This window comes from Jatropha curcas, chromosome 1 (assembly GCF_041381405.1).
Source record: "Jatropha curcas cultivar XTBG-Jc1 chromosome 1, XTBG_Jcur_1.0, whole genome shotgun sequence".
Taxonomy (NCBI): Eukaryota; Viridiplantae; Streptophyta; class Magnoliopsida; order Malpighiales; family Euphorbiaceae; genus Jatropha; species Jatropha curcas.
The window spans coordinates 22,617,099-22,625,821 of record NC_143151.1 but is presented as its reverse complement, the minus strand read 5'-3'; positions in this window follow the sequence as shown (position 1 = coordinate 22,625,821).

Sequence of the window (8,723 nt, the reverse complement as noted above, 5' to 3'; positions counted from 1 at the left end):
GTTCTACAATATAATGTAAATTACGTCTTTAAAATTTATCTTTTTATATTGCCTGATCAAATGATGACTGAAATTAAAATTGATATTCTTATATAATTTATTTTTTTTAAATAAAATTAAATTATATTAAGACAATTTTAATGATTTTTTGTTATTTAATTTTACTATTATTATTGCTATTATCTTGATAATCAGTATTGTCCATTGATTTTCATAAAGAAAGAAAAGTATTGATGTGGGTCATTATTATATTAGTTCCACTGTGCTTGTCTACTTATGTTTGCGCTGCCAGCCTCCCGTTGTTTTCCCAACACAATTGATGATCGAAATTAAAAAATTTTCTATAATTTATCAGTTCTTAAAATGGAGTTGAACTATATACTTTTAATTAACTTTGCGGATACAATTTAATATCGACCAAAAAAATAGCATGTGACTGATAACTAATCTAGCCAATTTCGTAATTTTAAAACAGTTAAATATTTTTGTATAATTATTCTTTTCATAATTTATATTATCTGATAATTAAAATTTTTGGATAATTTCTTTTAACTCGAAATAAGCAGAAGGAATATGGAAATAAATTAATTATAAAATCATGATGTAAAAATTAAGTCTAATTTAAAAAATTCCATATTATAGCTTTGTAACGTAATGGAATAATTTTGGTCCATAAATTTCTAAATTGACTTCCAAGTCAAGTTTGCATGACCAAGTCCACACGCTGGTGATTGCCAGGCAACTTCACTTTCATGTTTTGGCTTTTCCTTGGTGTTTTCTTTCCTTGGTCCATACAAAAAGTATTCTTTTCTTTTATCTAATGCATTTAAATGTCATTAATCCATTAATGTTTAGGATCACAAAATATTACATTAACAAATTCTAGTGAAAATATTATGCCTCCTGAAATGTGAGTGTAACGTCCAGAGTGACGTTTTGCTGCATGAATATATTTGTATATTATATTCTTTCTTTTAAAAAAAATCGGGTATATTTAAATTTTAAAGAAATAATTATGTTGAAAATATATGTATTAAGTTGTATTCTACAATAGCTGTTTAAGTAGCTTTTAGCCAAAATACTAAACGCTATTTTTTTTATTTTTTCTAGTATTTGGTAACATAGCTTTTGAACTAACTTTTAGATGTTAAGTTAGCATTTCATAAAATGTTAACCCCTGTAACGTTTAGTTTTTAGCATTTTTGAAAAACTATTCAAACAGCTATTTGCTACTCAAACAGCTAAACGCTACTAAAATAACCAACAACTACCAAAACAATTAATTTTACCTAACGGACTCTTAATCTATAAATGAAAACCATATTTATTAGTTATATTTAAGAAAAATATAAAGTTGCCTATATGGAGCATATTTGGTTTCTCAATGTGATCGGGGCTAAGTAAAATACTGAAATTTTATTATTATTTACAATTAGTATTTTTTTAAAATGAAATCGAATATTCATATTAAAATAAAGTGTAGGAAACAAAGCTTTCTGTTACGTACAATTTACACCGCGACTAAAGAAAAGGCATGAGGTGCTAGACTGATAGTTAATCCCGCTAATTTTATAATTTTACACAGTTTAATATTTTAGCATAATTATTCTTTTGAAAAATTTATATAATGTAATAGCTATAAAATTTTAAATGTAACGTAGGGTTCTCTCCTTTTGAGAACTAAGGTTCTTCGCTTTTGCAATTTAGGTCCTCATTGAGATTCGGGGAAGATGTAGGAGGGGAGGTCGTGCGCAAACAGAATATTTATTTAGCTAGAAAACTCTGGACTGATAGAAACATCAATAAGTTTTCATTTAATTTTTTTAAATGAAATTAAATAACATATTAAAAAACGTTTAAGCAACAAAGCTTGTGACTTGGAGTGTACAATTCAACGGGTGGTTAGGCAAACCATTGAAAAATAATAATATAAAACAAGCATGTAGTGCTAACTTGAGAACAATTTAAATTATGCTTTGGGACAATTGTTCTTCAAATATTTATAGTCTGGATTGAAGACTAAAGTAGTCAACTCATCTCTTCAAAATAGGTATATGTAAACTACTTTTCGTATATGTAAACTACTTTTCCACAAGGTATTATTTTTTTATCTAATGTATTTAAATGTCATTAATCAATTAATGTTTAGGATCATAACAATTACATTAACGAATTCTAGTGAAAAAATTATGCCTCCTGAGATGTGAGTGTGACGTCCAGCGTGACGTTTTTCTACATGAATATATTTTTATATTATATTCTTTTTTTTCAAAAATTCAGGTATTTTCAATTTTCAAAAAATAATTGTGTTGAGAATATCTCAGTCTTAGGCTGTGTTCGACAAGCGCAATTAAGTAAAAACGCTAAACGATATTTCTTCTAGTGTTTGGTAACATAGCGTTTGAACTAGTTTTTAGATGTTAAGTTAGCGTTTTATAAAAAGTTAATCCCGTAATGTTTAGTTTTTAGCATTTTAAGAAAAACTATTCAAACTGCTACTAATTACTTAAACAACCAAACTCTAAACCAACTAAAGCTAACAAAATAGTTAATTTTGCCAAACAGACCCTTAAGCTGCGTTTGGTAATTTTTTTAAGTAACTTTTAGCGTTTAGACATTATTTTTACAGTGTTCGGTGAAATAGCATTTGAACTAGCTGTTAAAAGTTAAGATAACGTTTATAAAAAGTTAACCAATGTAACATTTAGCTTTTAGCTTTTAGCGCTTTATGAAAATCTACTCAAATAGCTAACAGTTAAACACTATCAAAATAATTAATTTTGCCGAACAGATCCTTGACATGTAAGTGAAAATCATATTTATCAGTTATATATAAAAAAATGTAAAATTATCTATATGAAGCATGTTGGTTTCTCAAAGTGATTGGAGGCTAAAATTTGTAAAATAGTGAAATTTTATCAGTCTTTTACAATCAGTATTTTTTTTAAAACGAAATTGAATTATATATTAAAATAAATCTTAAGGAACAAAACTTTCCATTACATACAATTTACGCCATGACTGAAAGAAAAGCATGAGGTGCTAGGCTGATAGCTAATCTCGCTAACTTTATAATTTTTAATTAGTTTAACATTTTTGCATAATTATTCTTTTGTAAAATTTATATTATGTAATAGCTAATAAAATTTTAAATGTAGTGTAAGGTCCTCTCCTTGTGAGAATTAGGGTTCATCACTTTTGCAATTTACGATCTCATTTGAGTCTGATTCTAGCCCCTACGGTTTAGTTTTAATCTGTTTTTCTTTATTCTTTCCATAGTCATCCTCCTATCTTCCTTTTTTTTTTCCTTTCATCAATTTTCCTTGTTTCCCATCAGTTATTCTTCATTTTCCTTTCTTTTTGGTTTAAAACATCTCTCCTCTCTTTTTCAGGTATTGATTTAGTTCTGCCTATTCTCTTAGTAGTCCAAGACTTGAAATAACTGTGAGTTTGGTTTTAAGAATAAGTAATTGTAAACAACCTACAGATATGGAAGAAACAATAATTAAAATTCAGGAGGATGTAGGAGAGGAGGTCATGTACAAATAGAATCTCTGTTTAGCTAGCAAACTATGAACCGATAGAAATTTCAATAAGTTTACTTTCATGGATACCGTGATGAAGGCTTGGGAAGCAAAACATGAAGTAGTGGCTCGTGAATAGGGTAAGAAGTGTTTCTCTTTCAATTCTTTCTCTAGAAGGATATGAAACAAGCGCTTGACAATGCACTTTGGCATTTTGATAAAAATCTACAAGTCTTGAAGGAGGTTTGTTGCGTCTCTTTGAGTTCCCGCAAGTATACGGATCGCAACGTAGTAATAAAAGATCGATCTCACGAGGAACGGGTTGAGTCCACTTGCTACTTTATTCTTAATGATGTGTTTACAGAAATATAAATACAGAAGTGTGATTTCTTTTTATGCTAAGGCTAATGTTTTAATTAAGTTAAAAGACAAATGTATAGACAAATACTTAGAATAGTCAATCACAAAGACAAGTGTGTAGTAAAATACTTAGAATAATTAATTGTGCACAGGATTTTCTCTTTTCTATTCACAAGCTTGTAACATGCAACAAAGAATTCTTTAACTACATATGGTAAGTTGTAATTGAACTTCTCAGTATGGAATTATATTATCTATATGTATTTCTACATATAATAAAACCTTATCTTGTTAAATATTAAACCTAATTCTTATTCTTTGATTATTTCAATAAGACAGATTTAACTTCAACAGAAATAAGTGAAATGTGCATATGTAAATTCAATTCAATGAATTAAATCTCTTTGATCTTTACTAAACTATTTCCTTCTGAGAATATAATTTAGTAACTTTGATTAAACAAAGACCAAAAGATAACTTAAAGAATTTTTATTGAATACTACCAATTGAAAATTGTTGCTTTGCATAGAACAGTTATGAAGAACAACATACAACAAGTCTATAAAACAAGAGAAAGAAGTAATCTAACTCAAGCCTCCGGAGGGCGTCACACCTCGAGGAACTTCTTGGTGTTCTTGGCACAATCAATAACAAGTGACTTTTGTCAATCTTGCTCTAAGTACTACTAACACACTTCTCCTAATACAATCTAAGTGTTTTTTGTGAATCTAACTCTGAATAAGAATTAATTCTATATCTCTCTCCTTTCTTGCTTCACTTTGATGGCTATTTATAGAGGAGGAGAGTGATGGTGGTTTTGGTAGTGATTGGTTGGCCAAGAGGTGCTTGAGGTGACTTCTCTGGGAAGAGTCCCGACCCTTGCATGGAAAGATATGATTTGCTGATGAAAAGGCAGCAATTACGTCTCTTGGAAATCTCGATTCGCGCTCGCGCCTGTAAAGGTCACACTCGCGACTTCTTCTCCAATTGCTTCTGTCTTTCAAAGTTCTTTTCGCGCTCGAGCATCTTGAAGTCATGCTCACGACTTGTGCTGGCAAACCTTTTGCCTCTCAAAAGTGATTCTCGCACCCGTGCAGATGGAAGGCGCGCTCGCGACTTTTGCTCCAATTGTTTCTAACTCTTAAATCTGCTTATCGCGCTCGCGTATGTGAATATCGCGCTCGCGACTTGCTTTTTCTGGGTGTGGGTTGCGCGCGCGTCCTCTGGTAGCGCTCGCGACTTGGGGGTTTTCCTTTGTTGTGACTTGCTTCGCGGCGCGAGGGCTGGATTAAGGATTCTTTCCATTTTTCAACTTGTTTTGGCCCTATTTTTGTATAGAACAAATCTTTGCTCCAGTTGTATTCCTGAAAATTACTTTGAAACAAAAACAACACGAACAACGTAAAATGTACAAAAACAATCATGCATTCATGCAATTTATATCAAAATAACATAACAAGATTTGTCCGCTTTGCGAGGCTATCAATTCCCCCACACTTAGCTTTTTGCTTGTCCCTAAGCAAAATTTTATCCTTCTTTTTGAACTTCATGTTGATCAGTTTGTTTTTATTCGTGATTTAGACTTCTTAAGTAATCTACCAAAGATAAGAGATTTATGTATTTTATGAACCAAGTAGTGTAAATGAATATGACATGTAAAAAATTTCAAAATAGCAAACAAAAATCTAAAGTATAAGAAATCTAGCCATTTTAAGAAATGAGATAGGCAATCCTCCATCCTTAGAATGCAAAGAATAGGAAGTACTTTGGATAGCATACATGTATGTTTCTTATCTCAAGGCATTTTTAGGTAGTCTTAATTCTAACTCACTTAAGTGGTTGCATTTTATGCTCCATACCACTTTATTGTTTTATTTTTTTTCTTTTCTTTTTCTTTTGTGGTTGCATTTTATGCTCCATACCACATTTTTTTTTCTTTCTTTTGCTTATCATTTTTATTCTAGGTATGTGGGACTGTAATTGATAAGTGGTTGCATTTTATGCTCCATACCACTTTGCTTTAAAAACGGATTTTCCGTTATTCCCTCTATCGTATATTTTTCTCTTTTGAACATACCTTCATCCCTTATCGATTTGAAACATACAAGTTTTTAATTTCTCATTTTCTTCCTATTCTTCATTCAAGGTAGGATTCAAGCTTTTCTAGTACAAAAGATAATGTCTAGATAATTAACTAAAGATTAAAATGTGCTATTTGAAAAGTTTAAAATGTCATATGTAATATATTAACACTTAAGTTCATATAAGCATTCAATCTCTCTAATCATGGTATATTATTCAAGACTTCTATTTCAACAAGCAAAATACAAACATGATCAACATGTAGAGACTAAAACAATGAACTAAGGCAAAGAAGTTGACTTTTTTAATTGTCACACTTTTTTTTTTTTTATGAACTGAGATAATAAAAGATAATGAAATGTAAGTCTCCCCCACACTTAAAAGACACAATGTCCTCATTGTGGGATGAGAAATGCAAAGAAAACACAACACATGCAATAACACATACAAATACTGAAAAATAAAAAGAAAACTAAAGAAAAAAGGATAGAGAAACCTTAGGCCTCTGGAGAACCCGGAGGCGACGGAGTGAATTCGATGTTTTGATGGTGGAAATATTTCATCCACTTTCGTTCCATCCGTTCGTGGTTTTTCTGGATTGTATGCAGTTTTTGTCCCATGTCAAGAACAGTAACTTGCAAGGTTTCTTGCGATTGCTGGAAAGCTTCCACTTTACCCAACACTTGCTTCCATCCGACAACTTCATCTTCTTCTTCTTCCGCATGAGAAGATGATGTGACTGGCGCTTTGCCTTTCCGCTGTCTTTGTGTTTGTGCATCAAAGGTTCCTTCATTACGATCGCTTTGCCCGACTCTTGTTTCCCATGGCTTCCAACGATAGTTTACTGTACTGCCAGTTTTTACCTCTTCAACCAAACCTATCTTTTTTAAGAATGTGCCATCCATATACCGAAAAGTGTCTGTAGGTTGGGCCTGATAAGGTGGAATAGTCATTCGAGCAACATATGCTAAGATAGATGCCAAACTACCCACTCCTAAAGTAACTTTGCCTTGATGACGAGAGGCGTTGTATATTGTATCGAGCATGATTCCTGCAACGTCTACTCGTTTTCCCTGCAAAATACAGTCCAACACAAACAAGTCTCTTGTTTGGACTTTGGATGCTTCCACCCGTCCAAACAAGGCATAACACAAATACTTCTGCAGGTATAAAATACTCGCATCTTTTATCCATTTATTTCCAGCATTTCGTGGAGTAAAAGTTGATTGCCCCGTTAGTATTTCCTAAACGGAAGATGCATTCCATCCTTTTGGTTTAGAAGCACATCCACTTTTAGGGAATCCTAACCATTCGTGCATTTTATCATAACCCACAGTTAATTCCTCTCCATCCACTCTAAATTTGATGGCCATTTCATTATCATCCACCCAATCAATAGTAGTCAATAACTCTAAACTTAATTTATCATTTTCAGGAATTTGTAATTGACTAAATATTTCAAAATTTAGAGTTTTCAAATATTCCTGCACTTTCTCTAAAATGCCAATAGTCTGTAAAAAGGGTTGGTCAAGAAGATACATACCTGTGAAAGTGCACTTGGCAAGGCGTGTGTAGCGTTCCCCTTCCTCCATAGTATATATGGGGAAAGGAGCCTTATATCTGGTGGCCAAATCCTTCGTGCTGGTGCAGAGGAGGAAGATCCTTCCTTGTTCTTCCTGGCTTTTTGCTTGAATGGCATGGTGTGAGTGTGGATGGAGATATTGTTGTTCAAGATACGCAGAAAGGAGGGTTGCTGGGAATTGGTTTTGTAGTGACAGAGTTTGGGGTTTGTAAAGAAAGGAATTGAATTTCTTATATAGAGGAATTTAGGGAAGGATAGGGTTGAGTAGTTAATGGGGAAGTTGAAAAGGAAGAGTTTTGATTGGATTTGAAAGGTTACTTACAGTTTTTGCAGGTTTGAATGCCTTGGGAAGGAGAAGAATTGATTGGAATGTGAGAGGGCAGTTGAGAATTTCTGACCGTTAGGAAGTTGCGCCAAAAATTTGTGGAATTGCGCCAGGAATTTTTCTGGAGTCGCGATTGCGTCTGCAAATTTGCGCTCGCGAATGGTTCTCGCCTTGCCTCTGTCCTCTGTTGTGCCTTAATCGCGCTCGCGCTTGGTATTATCGCGATCGCGAGAGTGAATCTCTTTGCTTCTGACTTGTTTTGCAGAGAACTCGCGCTCGCGCTTTATATTTGTTGCGCTCGCGAATATGGGTTTTGAAGCTTCTGACTTCCTTTGTGGAGAATTCGCGCTCGCGCAGATAGATGTCGCGATCGCGAGTTTTGTAAAAAAAGTTTCTATCTCTTTTTGCAATGTTCGCGCTCGCGCCTTCTTTCTTCACGCTCGCGAATTTGGTTTCCTGCAAAATAGAATTCCCTGCATACTTGATTTTTGATGATTTTTTTTTTTTGAAACTGATAAAAACAAATAATCAAATAATATATTATAATAAACAAAGTATATTAAGTAGTTATTGAAATTATACATACTTATGAAATCGATTCAAAATGTTACCTGTGATGGATCATCAATCCTATTACCCAAATAAAGCTTACACCGTTGTCCATTTACCACGAATGTAGAACCATTAGATAGATTCTTCAATTCTAATGCTCCATGTCTGCAACTTTGATTACCTCAAATGGTCCACTCCATCTGGACTTCAATTTTCCAGGAAATAGGCGTAGTCTTAAATTAAATAATAACACTTGGTCTCCTTCCTTAAATGATTTGATTCGAATTTGATTATCATG